The 15,758-nt window shown below is 39.2% G+C and overlaps 1 protein-coding gene across 2 annotated transcripts in view; it reads left to right on the forward strand.

Annotated features, from left to right (window-relative positions):
* Positions 1 to 15,758, forward strand: part of UNC13C (unc-13 homolog C) — a 550,871-nt gene that overhangs the window by 205,564 nt on the left and 329,549 nt on the right. The gene's annotated exons all lie outside the window — the stretch shown is intronic.

The raw sequence follows: 15,758 nt of genomic DNA on the forward strand, positions 1-15,758 counted from the left end.
AAACTTTCACTGATGTTAATAATGTATCTTTTTCCCTATCCTTTTACTTTGGACACATCCGTGTATTGCTATTTGAGATGTGTTTTTTGTGGTAGGAAGCATCTCATTAGATGGTAATTGGTTCTGTAACCCAACCAATTTGCATATTGAGATGACTTGCATGTAATGATTAGTGAAGTAAAGCTAAGCCAACCTATTGCCATCAAATTAACTCTGACTCAGAACGACCCTACAGGACAGGACTGCCCCATACAGTTCTGAGGTTATCTATCTTGACTAAGCAGATTGCCAGCACCACTGGTGGTTTGAATGCGTGACCTTTCATATAACCTCTGAGAACCTAACTACTGAGTCCCTGGGGTTCATGATTATCGATAAAGAGGTTTAACTCTATCAAAATATGTCTGTTTTATATTCATCCCATCTCTGTTCACTCTGTCCTTTTAAATTAATTGTATATGATGATTTCATTACATCTCCTTTGCCCGATGATTAGCCACAAGTATGTTTGCTAAGTTTGTGGTTCCACTGGCTCTTGCACTGTGCATTTTAAGTTGTAACAGTCTAGCTCCAAGTGTTATAATAACCATTCATAAATAGTATTAAAATGAACAATAATATGTCTCCACCTTTGGCCTCTGTGATGGAGCCCCGGTGGCAGGATGGTTAAGCACTGAGCGTCTAACTGCCAGGTTGGCAGTTTGAAACCACAGGAGAGAGAGCTGGCTGTCCTCTTCTGTAAAGAGTTTGTGTTACAAACCCACAGGGGAAGTGCTACCCTATCCTTCAGGATCACTGTGAGTTGGCATTGACTCCATGGACGTGAGGGTTGTTTGTTGTTGTTGTTTCCCATTGATCTCTGCACTATTTGGTCATCTAAGGGAGATTCAAATTTTCCATTCTTTTATTTTTTGGCAATTATTTCATTTTAAACATCATTTTAGTGGGGGCTCTTAGAGCTCTCATAACAATCCACACATCCATGTGACAAACACATTTGTACATATGTTGCCATCATTTGTTGTACTTTCTGCTATTTGATTATGATGTACATAGGTATAAATTTCTTTGTTTTTCTTGTGGTTGCAAGATGGTGAGCTACTTGGGTCTATGGATTATAGTTTCCTTTAAATTTGCAAGCTTTTAATCTTTCCCCAACCGTTTCCAATGTAGGGGTTCTACTTATACATAGTTGAGTCTCTTTCAGGGAATCCACAACTGATGAATGCCCCCGACTCCCTATTCTTGGTTTCATATTGGATAGCTTTCCTTTTTAATTCAGGTTTAGCTTGTTTTGTCACTGTTAGTCGAACTTACAATATTTTTCATCATATATATATTTTAGTGCCTATTTTCAGAAGTTTAAATTTAGTCTTAACATATTCATGTCTCTACTCAACTTTTTAAGCGTATGTAGTACAGTAATAATTGTTTTAATCTTTGTCAATTTTCACATGTCAATTGTGTCTAAATTTATTCTATATAATTATGTGTCATATGTTTCTGTGTGCTTAGCACGCTTGTAATTTCATATCAAATGAAGACATTGTCAATATTACCTTGTTGGGAACAAGATATGTTTGTGGCCCTATAAATATTTTTTAGCTTTTCTTCTGGAACATAGTGAAGGTATATGGAAACAATTTGATTTTTCTTCCTGAGGTAGTTAGTTCAGTGTGCCAACCTGGCTGATAAACACATTTGGGGTTAATTGAAGGGAGAGGGTTAAATGGATCCATAAGCCTTGCCTTTATAGTTCTTGGGTTTCCTGCTTTCCGGTAGTTGGACTAGGGTGCAGCTGCCTTAGCTCGTTCCCTGCTTTAGCTGGCAAGGCTCACTTCCTGCAAAACATCCCTGAGGAGAAGCTACATGAACCTACCCCGATGCAGCCCTGGGTGCTAGAGCAGCTGTGTGGAGACCCCTGCCAGCGCTGAGATGCTTACATGCTCACTGACTCGGCTTTCCTCCTGCAGTCGGCATCATTGCGTGTGTTTTGTGAGATGGAGGAGGACTTTGTGGATTGGTGTTTCACATATGGGTTAATGTTGGATTTGTGGGCTTGGACAGCACTTGAGGGATGTTTTCTTGATGTGCACTTACCTTTCATATAAAACTCTCTTATACATATGAGTTTCCGTGGATTTGTGTCTCTAGAGTACCCAGACTAACACCCTTGCCTAGCTTTTCAGGTTTTCTAGGTAGGAATGAAATAATGGTCAGGATCAGGCTAACTCTGCTATTCTCTGTACTTTGCCGGATGCCTCAAGGATGATGAGCTTTTCTAATCTGTATGGGGGAGACAGGCACTGCTCCGACTCCGGATGAATTCTTTGCATGCTTACATCTTGAGATATGAATGGAGTACTTATAATTGTATGTCTCAATGAAAATTTACCCAAGACTAGGGTCAGGACCACCTGAAAGGATCAGCATCTCTGGTCCCTGTTACTTTCTCTTGACTGAAACAGAAAGTTTGTAAGTCGGAACATAATAGCTAACACATAAACAATACAATAAAGCATAGCAAAGTACATCTAGAGATATTTAGCAATTGCATTCTGAAATAAACCATCCAAAGGAAAAATAATAGTAAAAAATTCTAATCTGAATTTTAGCTATGCATTGGGTTCCCCTTGGGAAATCAGCTGAGTTTTCCAAAGTTCTTTCATGTGAAGAAACAACTTTTAAGGGGAGGGTAAAATCTACTGGAAGGCACTCCAAGGGGCAGTGCCGACTGCTTTCCCTGGCCAGGATTAGCTTTATTCCCACCAGACTAACTAGAAAGCTTCACGAGTCAGGAAGCATTAAATAATGTGCAGATAAGTTCCCCATTGTCTAAACATGAACTATTTGCATTCTAGGTGGTAGTTTATATTTTACGGTTCTAGTTTTGTTAAATACAACACTGTCCAAAATGGAAATTCTAGATTTGGAAGCAACATTATTTTTGAATTTAAAATTTAACCATACAAAAATGAAAATGAACCACACAATTCATGTAGAGGCTTACCAATATAAGTTGAGGAAAGAGTTCCAGTTCTTATTTCAATGAAACTTGGAAAATGAACATGTGTAAATTTAACATAAAATAAGACAATATTTTATTAACAAATATTTGAGCCTTAAGTCGTAGTGACAGATCTTTCCATTGGTATCCTTCTACGCTTTCAGAAACAAATGCTGAGATGCTTTCACCCGTCTCGTGGTTGCCAATTTTCTAAACTCAGGTTCCTGCTTTGATGATCATGGTTTTATTCCTCTTCCAGACAGAAGATTTTTGAAGATATCAGTGCATACCTTTATTTTTCTATGAGTGCTTTTGAGAAATTTTGTTTTCTTTCACAGTTCTGCAGGTGATAATAAATTCAGTGATTTTTATGCATAAATTTTGAAGAAGACGAAGAACATGCATCCATGTCATAAATTCTAAATGCTCCTGTCCGTGTGCTCACTGTCACTGAATTGTACAAATGTATACGGATGTTCTGAAAACAGGGTGTCCTGTAATGGTAAGGGTTTCGTTTGCTCGTTGGGAAACATGCCTTGCCTTTTAAAACAGTCACTCTCTGACCGGAGCGTTCACTGTCATTGAGTCACTCAGATGCATGGCCACCCCTATAGGACTGGATAGAACTGCCTGTGGGTTTCTGAGACTCACCCCTATAGGACTGGATAGAACTGCCTGTGGGTTTCTGAGACTGTAATTCTTTTTAAAAATCATTTTATTGGGAGTTCATACAACTCTTATCACAATGCATACATACATCCATTGTATAAAGCACATTTGTACATTCATTACCCTCATCATTCTGAAAACATTTGTTCTCCACTTAAGCCCCTGGTATCGGATCTTCGTTTTTTCTGCTCCCACCATCATCATGAACCCTTTGATAATTTATAAATTATTATTTTGTCATATCGTTCACTGTCCAACATCTCCCTTCACCCACTTTTCTGTTGTCCCCCAGGGAGGAGGTTATATGTAGATCCTTGTAATCGGTTCCCCCTTTCCACCCCACCCTCCCTCCATCCTATGAACATTGCCACTCTCACCACTGCTCCTGAAGGGATCATCCATCCTGGATTCCCTGTGTTTCCAGTTCCTAGCTGTACTAGTGTACATCCTCTGGTCTAGCCAGCTTTGTGAGGTAGAATTAGGATCATGATAGTAGGGGAGAGGGGAGGAAGCATTTGGGAACTAGAGGAAAGTTGTGTGTCTCATCGTTGCTACACTGCATGCTGACTGGCTCATCTCCTTCTTATGATCCTTCTGTAAGGGGGTGTCCAGCTGCCTACAGATGGACTCCGCACTGCCCCTCATTCGCAATGACATAATTTTTTTTTCTTTGATGCCTGATATCTGATCCCTTCCATACCTCATGATCACACGGGCTGGTGTGCTTCTTCCATGTGGGCTTTGTTGCTTCTGAGCTAGAGGGCTGCTTGTTTGCCTTCCAGCCTTTAAGACCCCAGACGCTCTATCTTTTGATATCAGGGTACCATCAGCTTGCTTCATCACATTTGCTTATGCACTTTGAGACTGTAATTCTTTATGGCAGTAGAAAGCCTCATAACACACCCCCCTAACCCAGCAGTTGGTGGTTTCAAACTGCTAGCCAAAAGGGGGGTTAGCCCAAGGCACAAACTGGTACACCACCAGGGCTCCATCTAATCTGAATAGTTAGGCTAATCTCACAGAGCTGTATTTGTTGAGATTATATGTGTGTGTATTTATATAAATAGTTTGCTCAGCATTAAAATGGCAATTCAGTTCTTAACATGAATACCATGGTTCCTTCGCTTGTGTTGAGAATCAGGATTTTACCACCAATATGACATCAGTTCCCTCATGTCAACAGATTCCTTACTTAGCAGCGACACTGAGAAAGCGCCAGTGAAGTGGGTGGTGTAGGGAAAAGCTTCTAGTAGATCTGAACCAGGTAACTGAAATTAGACACAGGATCCAAGAGAATGTTTTATGCAACTCCTTCATTTTCTTAATGAGAACATCAAAGCTGAGACTGGTAAAAGTAGAACCAATCCTACAAAGCTGGTCCCTTCTGAGGCAGCCACACGCAGCGTACACGTGGACATAAGGATGTGTCTTCTGTTTCCAAACTCGACCTTTGAAGAAGTGATGCTGACCTAAACAGAACACGCAGTCACAAAGCTGGGCAGGAGGAATTGAAATTGTGGGGAAAAAATATGATTGAAATGTTTTTTAACTCTGGGATTTTTGTGGCCATCTTAATGCTAATTGTTGTTCGATGAAGACTACATTGGCCTGGGGAGATTGATGCTAATATTTTTTGAAAGCTTATAACTTTAATCTTCAAGAGACTGGGCTGTTTGCGACATTAGAATAAGGAAACTCGGGGGAGTGTCTACAGACCACCGGGGCATGACCTATTGAGCCCCAAAGATATCTGTGCTAAGAGAGTTATTAACACATATTTGATTTCTAAAAGATCACATGAGGATTAATTTAGACAATGCATCTGAGGGCACTTTGGGATGATAGTATTACCTAAATCCAAGGTGCTCATTATGTTTGCTCTTTGATCCTAATAAGGTGTGTACTTGATTATTTCATGATTAATTATGACATTTGATTTTACTTTCCTATGCTCCAATTAATGGAGTCTTTTATGTTTATCATAAACCATTCCGTCAGGAAGAAAGAAAATAGGACTCAGTGGAGTCTACACAGAGAGTGGTAATGTAGACTAATTTTAATGCAAAAGTTTGAAGTTGCGGCAACTTATATTTTGTGTCTCTTGATATTTTGTTGTTGAATTCTACAATTGATCTGTAGCTGAAAACCGTTGTATTTTTAAAAATACACATCTACCTCTCGTGGCTCACTTCTTAAACCATGTTAGTGCTGCTTCTCTCCCAGAGGGGAAGTAGTTCATGAAGGTGATCGCAGAGCTGTGTTCATTGTCCTTGTGTCATTAGTAGTAAGCCTTGGAGTAAAGAATTGTGTTAAGACTATAAAGTTAACAAGCACTATGTCTGCTACAGTACTACAAACCTGCCCTCATATGCAGATGGTGGTAGTGAATCGATAAGGCAATCGTGTTTCAGCATTCTATTTATATAATTCACAGCCACCTCCATGGGCCTAGAGGAGATTATGATTGATTTCCACCCAATTTCTGGAGAGTCCCTTTAATGCAAGGCACTCTGCCAGGTGTCATGGAGAGTATGGATGAGTCCATGCTTTATGGAAAAGCTGTTGGATCTAGAAGTTTATAAACCTGAGTTCTAATCCTGGCCTGATTATTGCCTGCTTCCTTGTCTCCAAAGAATTAGTTATTCTCTCTGAACCTCCGTTTCAGAGCTGAGAAATGAGAATATAACGTATCCCCCATCTCAACTCAGTTGTTTTAAGAATTAGTACAATGAATGCTTTCCTCCATACTTGAACATGAAGTTGAATTAGGGGCTTGGCTCCCTTTGTCTTTTGCAAGTGGATGTGTGCCATGTTCGGTTCACAGCTATGCAGATGGGACGGCACACAGAGAAGGCCTCAGGCCCATGGCACTCCCCGGTGTCGGCTATTGCTCCCTCCCGGCTGAGTGTGCATTAAGCATAAACTGAGCTTTATGGGCTATAGCTTAGTTAAATACTGCAATTAAATAAAAATCACTGCATGGCACAGCAGACTAATATTTTAAGATGACAGCCCGCATGGAATCAACCATTTGATTTATTGTCTAGATTACCAGCTCACTCCTTTGTGATGTGCATGAGCAGAGAGCATTTCCTCTACTGTCTGGGCCTGCTCACAATAACGGTACCAACGCCAGCAAGTCATTTGTCAAAGAGAGCGGCTCCACAATTGTTTGAGAGGAGAGCAAGCTGTGATGGAGTTTAGTGACACTTAGATTAGTATATGGAATATTAATTTTATATCTATGTTGTGACTATGGCTGGAACTAGGGAGATATAATAAACACTCTTTATTCTCAGTAAATGAAATCAAGTCATACCCATCCACACACACGAGCTAGTAGAATACCTTTTCCTTCATTACTACACTACACCAGAACTTGACCGTTTTGTAACACAGGTAGAAAAGGGGTAGTAGAAAGAGATCTAGAGTGAATTGAATGAAATACAAATTCAGTTACTGAAGGTAATTTTCAGTTTTCAAATAAAACATCTGGCAGGGCAGATGCATAGATAGAGTACCATGATACTCTGTAAGCAGAGAGATACGATACTATTAAGATTTACTAATTTTTAAATGGAAAGTCCAATAGAATTCCAAGGGAATACCCCAAACTTTATAGGTCTGTTGGATTACAAGCAATAAGCTCTAGAAGGATATCTAAGGGGAAAAGGAAGACTCCCCCCACGCTTATGCTAAACTAACTGTAATTGAGTCAATTCTGACTCAAAACCCTGTAAGACAGGTTTGAACTGCACCCATAGGGTTGAGTCTGGTATTTTGATGAGCGTAGAAAGCCTCATCTTACTCCTGCAGAACATCTGGTGGTCTTGAACTACTCTCCTGTCGGTAGCCCATTATATAATCCACTAAAGTCACCAGAGCTCCTTCCAGTATTAAGCTAATGGAAAAGGCATTGGAAGGAGGGGACCTTATTACATGGGTAAAGAAAGATCTTGTAAGAACCAGGGAAAAAATATAATTCAAGCTCTTAGAGGGCAGAAATAATTATGCCTTTCGTTTCTCTCTCTTTTTTGGCATAATTTATATCCGCTCTTTACTTTTCCCCATTTCTTTTGTTTCTCCCTCCTTTGCATTCTGGTCTGATTCCTGATCACTGCGCAATAGCTTCTCATACCTTTAGCTTCCACAGAGACCTGTCATAGCCTTGGCCTGAAGAACATGGTCTAGCGGCACAGCTCGAGTCGATTGATTCGTCTTTCGCTTGTAAAGCAGATTATGCAAGTCCTCTGCCTGCCTCTACCAGGAACAGCTTAAACACTTCAGTTTTTTGGGGTTCAAATAGAGGAAATAGGAAGGAGGGTATCCGGGAACCTGGTGTCTTCATGGTTATTCATGTAGTCCTGCGAGTTAAAGCAAATTCCCTTAAGTAGAATAGAGTTAGTAAGGGTATGGTGACCAATTTGATCTACCAAGCATTTTGGGGAGAGAGCATGATGTCCAGAGTGCCCTGATATATTCTCCTACCTCTTTATATACCCCATATGTCAACTAACTATTGAATAAGCAGATGGAGAAGGATCAACCTACTAGATTGTTCCTAGTCAACTTAGGAGTTTGTAAATTCCTAGGCAATATTATTTTCAATACCCATTCAACTCTACAAGTCAACTAATATGCGTATTGGATTTACTATTCTCAGGAAGATAAGGTACAGGGAGATCAAGAGATTTTTGTTCTCTCCTAAATGTTGCCTTCAATAGGCAAAAGCAATACCCTTTTGCCACTATTCCATCCCTTCACTAGTGCCAACAGCTCAGACAATCAGTGTCATGCAAGAGTCGGTCCAAGAGGTAGGCCTCTTTTTTTTTTTTAACATTTTCAGCTTTTTATTATAATTTGAATGAAATTTTTCCAGTGAGTGAAATTGGTTTTCCAGTCTACAATTCATAGACCTTTTCTCTGATGCAGTTCACTGCAATGCCCACAGTGTAATCGCCCACTTTTCACTCTATTCCTGAACCAACTGTTTTCCTTTGTCCCTCTTTTCTTTTTGTTTGTTTGTTTTTTAATCATTTTATTAGGGGCTCTTACAACTCTTATCACAATCCATATATCCATCCATTGTGTAAAGTACATTTGTACATTCATCGGAGGCAGGCCTCATTTGTAGGCTGTAATCATTTAAAATTTTAGAGTGCAGTTTCTGAAGCAACCACTAATGGGATGAAATAAAGATGTCTAGGTATTATGCTAAAAATTATTGTGTTCAATTAGAAAAATATATATGCTGTATTTAAATATGTGTTTATATACACATATACATACACAAGGACTAATGCACAAATGCTTCTAGTTATTTTATTTATAGAAGAAACAACCCAAATGCCCCTTAGGGGATATGAATACAAGAAATATAGCATAAGTTTAAATACTCTTTGGGAGTGTGAGATGATTATTTATATACACAGCATCCCAAGTGATGCTGAGTGGAAGAGGCAGATATAAAAGGGTCCATGCCCAAACCAAAACCACTGCCATCACATTGATTCTGTCTCATAGCAACCCTGTAGGATAGTAGATCTGCCACCGTTTCCAACGCTGTCAATATTTAGAGGAGCAGACAGCCATTCTTTCTCCTACACAATGGTGGTTATATTCAAACATCCAACCTTTCCTTTAGACGCTGAGATCTTTAGCCTTTGAGCCACCAACTCTTCTTACATATGTCTAGCTCTATTTATATAAAATCCTAGGAAATGGGCAATTCACACATACAGTGTAATATAATCAGAGCAGTGGTTACTTGGGGTGCAGGAAAGGAAGCAGTAAGGGAATGGTTACACAGAGACCTGCAGAGACCTTTGGGGGTGATGGGCAACCCTTTGGGGGTCGCTCTATTTTTCTGTAGCCAAGTGTTAACATGAGTAAAGACAAGACCGATCAACTTGTGTATTTTGAATATGCACAGTCAGCTGTGTTAATTATACCTCAAACTCTTAAACCTGACAAATCTTTTTGTTGTTGTTTCATCCCTAAATTTTGAGTCAACATTTCACAAATTCTGCATGTACACAACACTAATTAAAGACAAAGAATTGCTTCTTCTAGGTTGACGTTAATGGCAGGAAGGACTGAAACCACACCTGTGACAAGGTCCACCATCGTTTTGTGTTCCAGCAGCTTAGGATCTAGAATGTTCTACATGCCAAATGCAATCTTAAACTAACGAAAAGCCAGACTATACACATGTGTATTTTCACATTTATCTGCAAGGCATAGACTTACCTGAAGTTAGATGGTAAAACGAGACACTTCATCTCCTGATTTTTCACTCCAAGTCCTTGCTTTCAGTGGTTATTCCTGATGGGAGCTATGGCTGAGCACCAAGTCAGTTCCAACCCAGCGCCCCCCTGGGCTCAACGTATGCTCATTCACAATTCCTATGCAGATGGTACAATGGCATGCGTTAGATATTTCACCCAGCATGATCTCCTTTGCTAGTGATTGGTCTTTCCCGATGTTTCCTGAAGTCTCACCAATGTTCTAAGAAATATTCCGGTTGTATTTCTTCTAAGACGAATAGCAACATTCTAACATTCTTTATTCACTCTGCCCCTTAAAAATTTCAGCTGTTCCTAGGTTAACTCCTAGACCAGATTCCTCATAAAAGCACGGTGCTTAAAGCAAACATTAATTGGATCAAACAATCAGCAGTGTAGCCATCGATGACTTAAGGAGAGTTTTGGTTCAAGTTTTTAAAAACCTTTAAGATTTCTAGAAATTAGATTGGAGAGTTCTCCCAGTCTCTGTTAGTTTAGTTTTCATATAAAGTTAAAATGCTGTTTCATGTTTGTCTTCTTTTAAATCAGAAGTCATCTGTGGGGACCTTGACCACAATATCCATAGACGGTGGCTTTCTACTTCTGCAGAGAGGTAATCTTAGAAATTCAGAGTGCAATTTCACCCTGTAGTACAGGGCTGCTGGAGCCAGTGTCGACTAGATAGCAGTGATTGTGGTTTTGGTCTTGGCAGTGTTCACTTTTGCGGTCTCATAGTAATGAAGGTAATGCGTTTTAAAGGCATCTAAACCTGACGTTCATTCCTTACTCTGACTGGTGGCCTCTTCCTTTGCTCCACATGAAATTGGGTTGCCACCAACAAGATTTTCAGACCCAGACACTAACAGAAGCCAGTATTCTTAGGCCCATTGTCTGAAGGGGCCTGCTTAGGAAAGAAAATTACATGCAAATACTTAGAGGTTTATGTTAGATGGCATATGCTTTTAATTTTGAGTTATAATATAGGACTCGGACAAAGTAAACTAATTCCATAAAGTTTTTGCCAGGGGTCTAAATTAACTAGATGGCAATGGATTTGTTCTTTGAAAGTATCAGCAGACTCATCTTTTTCTTTTTTCACTGCTTTTATTGATTTCTATATTATAAATAAAAATTAAAAGTATACGTCATCTAAGGCCAATATATTTGCATTTTCTATGTTTCCTCATGAATCTAAAAACACACTACGGCTTTTCAATATAGTCCTGATTTTCAGAATTTTTTCAGTTTTAATGTGATTTGCTTACCTAATCTAAAGGGCGAGGACCTCAAATAATACAAGATAATCACTAAAAATGTACTCACTGATTGGATTCAAGGTGTAATTTCTGCAGATATTTTCTGGTTAGTGAAAGTATATTCTAGATAAATTCTCTTTTTTTCACATTTATTTTCACTATTGTTTCACCCTCAATTCTAACCTTCTCCCCATTCTCTCAGTGCTATTGTCTTCTAACCATATATATTTTAAAAATACACAAGGCACGTCTGTCTTCTGTATGCATGCTACTTAAGCAGGGTTTTGGTGAACTCTGTCTTTGACATGTTTGTTAGCATCTGCAACATATGTTTTCTGGCCAGATGAAATCTAAACGTGCCTTTAACCTTCACAATACATTAATTTGCCTTCAGTTCTGCTTCTACCCAATAAATGTTGATGCTGCTTTTGATTAGAATTGGACACAGTGGGGCAATGTAAATGACATAATCCAGCTTTGGTTTGTCCAAAGAAATAAACAAAATGTATCCTTTTAGTCTCTTTACTATGGCTAGTTTCAGGTTTCCTTTACTGTCTCCTCAGAAGGATAAAGTGAAGAAAACACAGGAAAAATATCTCCAATTATTATTGACATCGTTAAATGCCTGTTAGAGATTTCCATGAAATGTTGTCGGTCATCTTACGAAGCGTTTCCTTGCTCATTTGTTGAACAACGTGTGATGTCTTTCTCTAGTGGTTTGTCTTTCCTGCTGTCGTAAGTTGGTGAGTTGGAGTCTCGCCAGTTCACGTCTAAGGAATATTCTGGTGGCTTTTCTTTCATACTGATTTGTATTTTTTTTTGTATATTATGAAGTAAAAAATTAGGTAATTTTATTACATCCCTTAAATATACCCAACTCATTATCATTTTACAAAGTAAAATATCTTTTTTTAAAAACATTTTATTAAGGGCTCATACAACTCTTATCACAATCCATTCATATACATACATCAATTGTATAAAGCACATCCGTACATTCTTTGCCCTAATCACTCTTAAAGCATTTGCTTTCCACTTAAGCCTTCTGCATCAGGTCCTTTTTTTCCCCCCTCCCTCCCCGCTCCCCCTCCCTCATGAGCCCTTGATAATCCAGATTGTTATTTTGTCACATCTAAACTGATTAAAAGGACCTACATGTGACCTCCTCCCTGGGAGATGGACGGCAGAGAAGGGGGGGAAGGGAGACTCCGGATAGGGCAAGATATGATTTGTATTTCTTTTAATACTGATGTGTTCATTCTTTTGGCAGCCCATAATATCCAGTATTCTTCACAGTCCACAATTCGCACATAGTAATGCATCTGCCTTTATTGTTGCCTGATGTTTGCATACAGATAAGCCACTGCTGTTGATTCTGATTCCATGGTAACACTATGTGTTTCACAGAGGAACTCCGTAGGATTTCCTTGGCTGGAATCTTTATGGAAGCCGTTTGCCCGTCTTTCTTTCTGTGGAACTGATACGTGGGTTGAACTAGTCCCCTGTGGACTAGCATCTGTGTGCAAACCTTTCACACCACCAACACATCTGGCATGCACATACAACACAAAACAAACCCATTGTCTTCCAGTTCATTCCAACTCGGCAACCCTACAGCACAGGTAGAATTGCCCCATAGGATTCCACAGGCGAAATCTGTACCGAAACAGACTGCCAAGCACTCAACGATGGCGCTACTGTAGGTTGTTCTGACTTGAGACCTTTCTGTTTCAACAGGGCGCCACCACATCTCCTTTTATGTACATAGAAAGAAATTTTAAAAACTGCAGCTCGGGGCAGGCGCAACTTAGTCCTCAACGTGACAACTATGCTTTTCTAACCTTTAAAGACTTTGTGTACATTAGGTTGCCCAGGTGATGGGTTGTTTTAAACCCTTATTGTGAATTGGGTGAAGGTTTACAGACATCATCAGTTTCACATTCAACAAGGTCTACATGTTTTATTTCATACAGGGCTCCTGGAATTTTGTCTATACTCAACTCCTTTTTGTCCAAGAAATTGGCAACATAGCCAAGCCTTACCAGACACACTTCAGAGACAAATATGCTTGATTTTGAATTGTTACACATTTAGAAATCTTCTCTTGCCAAACTTTGGGGACCCTCATATTCAGCTACATATGGGGTCACCACCCATCGTGTCAAAGGCCTTGATCCAAGCAATCCTCTCGATGTAAACTCACTTGTTCTACCTCCTCCCTTTGTTCCCACTTTCCATCTTTGCTTCTTTCCTAACCCTTCTGAACTTTGTCCTTGGATAAATGCTACCTTTTTGGTACCAAATGGTTGACAAGTCTACAGCATGTGAACCTTCTGGTGCTATTTCTCTACTTAGAGACCTGCAATTTTGGGTTGGAAATTGAGCCACAGGAATCGGTTCATCACAAAACCTGAAGGGTAGTTAATGGTGATAGGCTTGGGTTCACAAATCTCTCTGGCCAGTAAGCGTGTTTGTTTTGTTGTTGTTTATGCTTTGAAATTTTGTTCCATATTTTTCTTATTCTACCCAGGAGCTTCTCATTTTTTTCCCTTTCCAGAACAGCTAATAATGGTACCAAGTCACCATCTAGTTGTTTTCTCTGTTCTACAGTTATGGTGGGCCAGTTCTTGAGGCTGATGTGGTATAGTCCGCTGGACTCATTGTTTCCATATGTTTTCAACTTTTATGCTTTCATCCAAATAGAGATCAAGATTTGCAACTTAAATGGCTTCTCACAGAATGTTAAACCCTAGTCACTACTCAACCAAAGTAGGATGTAGAACATTCTTTGTGGATGCTGATATGCCAACTACTTTGGTGGCACCCCATACAATTGCCCTGATTTTTCAGACCAGCAATTCATTCCCTCAAGGATTTTAGATATGTCTAAGGTGTTTTCATAACCTTACTCCCTGATTCTCCACCCCAGTCATAGATATCTTTGAAGCAAAGGTAAATACACTTTTCTACAAACGATTGTGCATACCTTTGCCATATGATTTATTGACCATGGCTTCCGTGGGCATTGCTGATCAAGTGGAATGAACTCATAGACAACTTCAATGTCTAACATTACTTATCAGTTCCGTTTTGAAGATGCTAGTTTTCTTTGCATTCAGGTGTAAACCATACTAGAAGATAGAGCTTTTTACCTTCATCAGCAGTGCTTCAAGTTGTCTTCACATTTGGTCAGCAAGGTTGTGTCATCTACTTAACAATAGTCACATTTAACAATACCCACAATCTTCTTCCAGTCCCGATGCCACATTCTTTTTCATAAGTCTGGATTCTGAGATTACTTCTTTCATAAACAACCTGAAGCAGTAAGGTAAACGTACACAGTCTTGTTTCACACCCTTTCAAGGTTTTCACCACAAAGCACCCCCTGGTCTTATGCGAATTGCTGGTTTTTGATTCATGTACAGATTCCACATGAGCATGATTGGTGTTCTGAAATTCCTAGTGGTAAAGGGGGCTTTGCTCATTAAACATTTAATTATCAATGATTACTTAGGTAGGCCTTGCTTTGTTCCCAAGAGGATTTGAGACTGTAGTCCTACGCATTTTAGTTTTCAGGTTTGCATTTGGTCATTAGGATGGAAACAAAAGCAAATGATTTTAATCCGAACTAAAATAGTTGCCATGTGTGAGGATAAATAGGGGGAAAATGAATTTGCTGTACATTTATGTAGTGGTTCTCTAGGAGGTCTTGAAAGTTTGGAGCTACGCTATAGTGAATATCCTTTTAAAATTTAGACAGTAGATGTTGGTCAAGCAGAACCAATCCTTGTGGAAGGCTATTCACATAAAATTGTTAGGGGTGACAGGCACTCAAATGTAACTCCTGTCTATGGCCATACCACCCTGACCATGCCCAATCTCATGAAATATAACTCCTGTGTGACTGCTGTGTACAAACTTGACTAACCTGCCTTACCATTATTGGCAACCTAGTCTTGAATTCAGACATCTGATTTGCTTAGCTTTTGCTGCGTCTTTTAGACACTGTATCATACTCCATTTTAAAAATTCTGCATCTCTTTCTTCATCTCTTGCCCTAGTTGAGTTCTGCTTTAACATTTCTAGAGACCTCAAGAGATTCCTTAAGCCAATGTGTTTTTCTTTCATTGTTTCCATCCTATTGTCAATTGTCAAGGTAGCATTTCCACTTGAATTTAAAATCTAGATCTACCAATCCCTTTAGCTAGATTAAGTTAAATCCCCTCTCTGCTGGAAGAACTGGGAAGTCCCTGATTGAATTTCTGGAAAATCATTTAGCCTACTTGTCTAAGTTATTCCTTCAAGCATCAAAGCCAAATGAATCCAATTTAATTATTCTTGAAGACATTCAAAGCTTCCTCAATGTATTAATTTATTTGATAATGTTGATAATAGCATACCATTCAACCTCACAGTGTCTTAACGATGGACAAGTTTTTGAGAATGTATTAGGTTTGTTTGTTTGTCTTTAGTAGAATTCTTTTTCCTTATGAAGAAACAATAAATGGTCAACTTGGATATGGATATGACATCTTTCTATAG

This window comes from Tenrec ecaudatus, chromosome 14, assembly GCF_050624435.1.
Source record: "Tenrec ecaudatus isolate mTenEca1 chromosome 14, mTenEca1.hap1, whole genome shotgun sequence".
Lineage (NCBI taxonomy): Eukaryota > Metazoa > Chordata > Mammalia > Afrosoricida > Tenrecidae > Tenrec > Tenrec ecaudatus.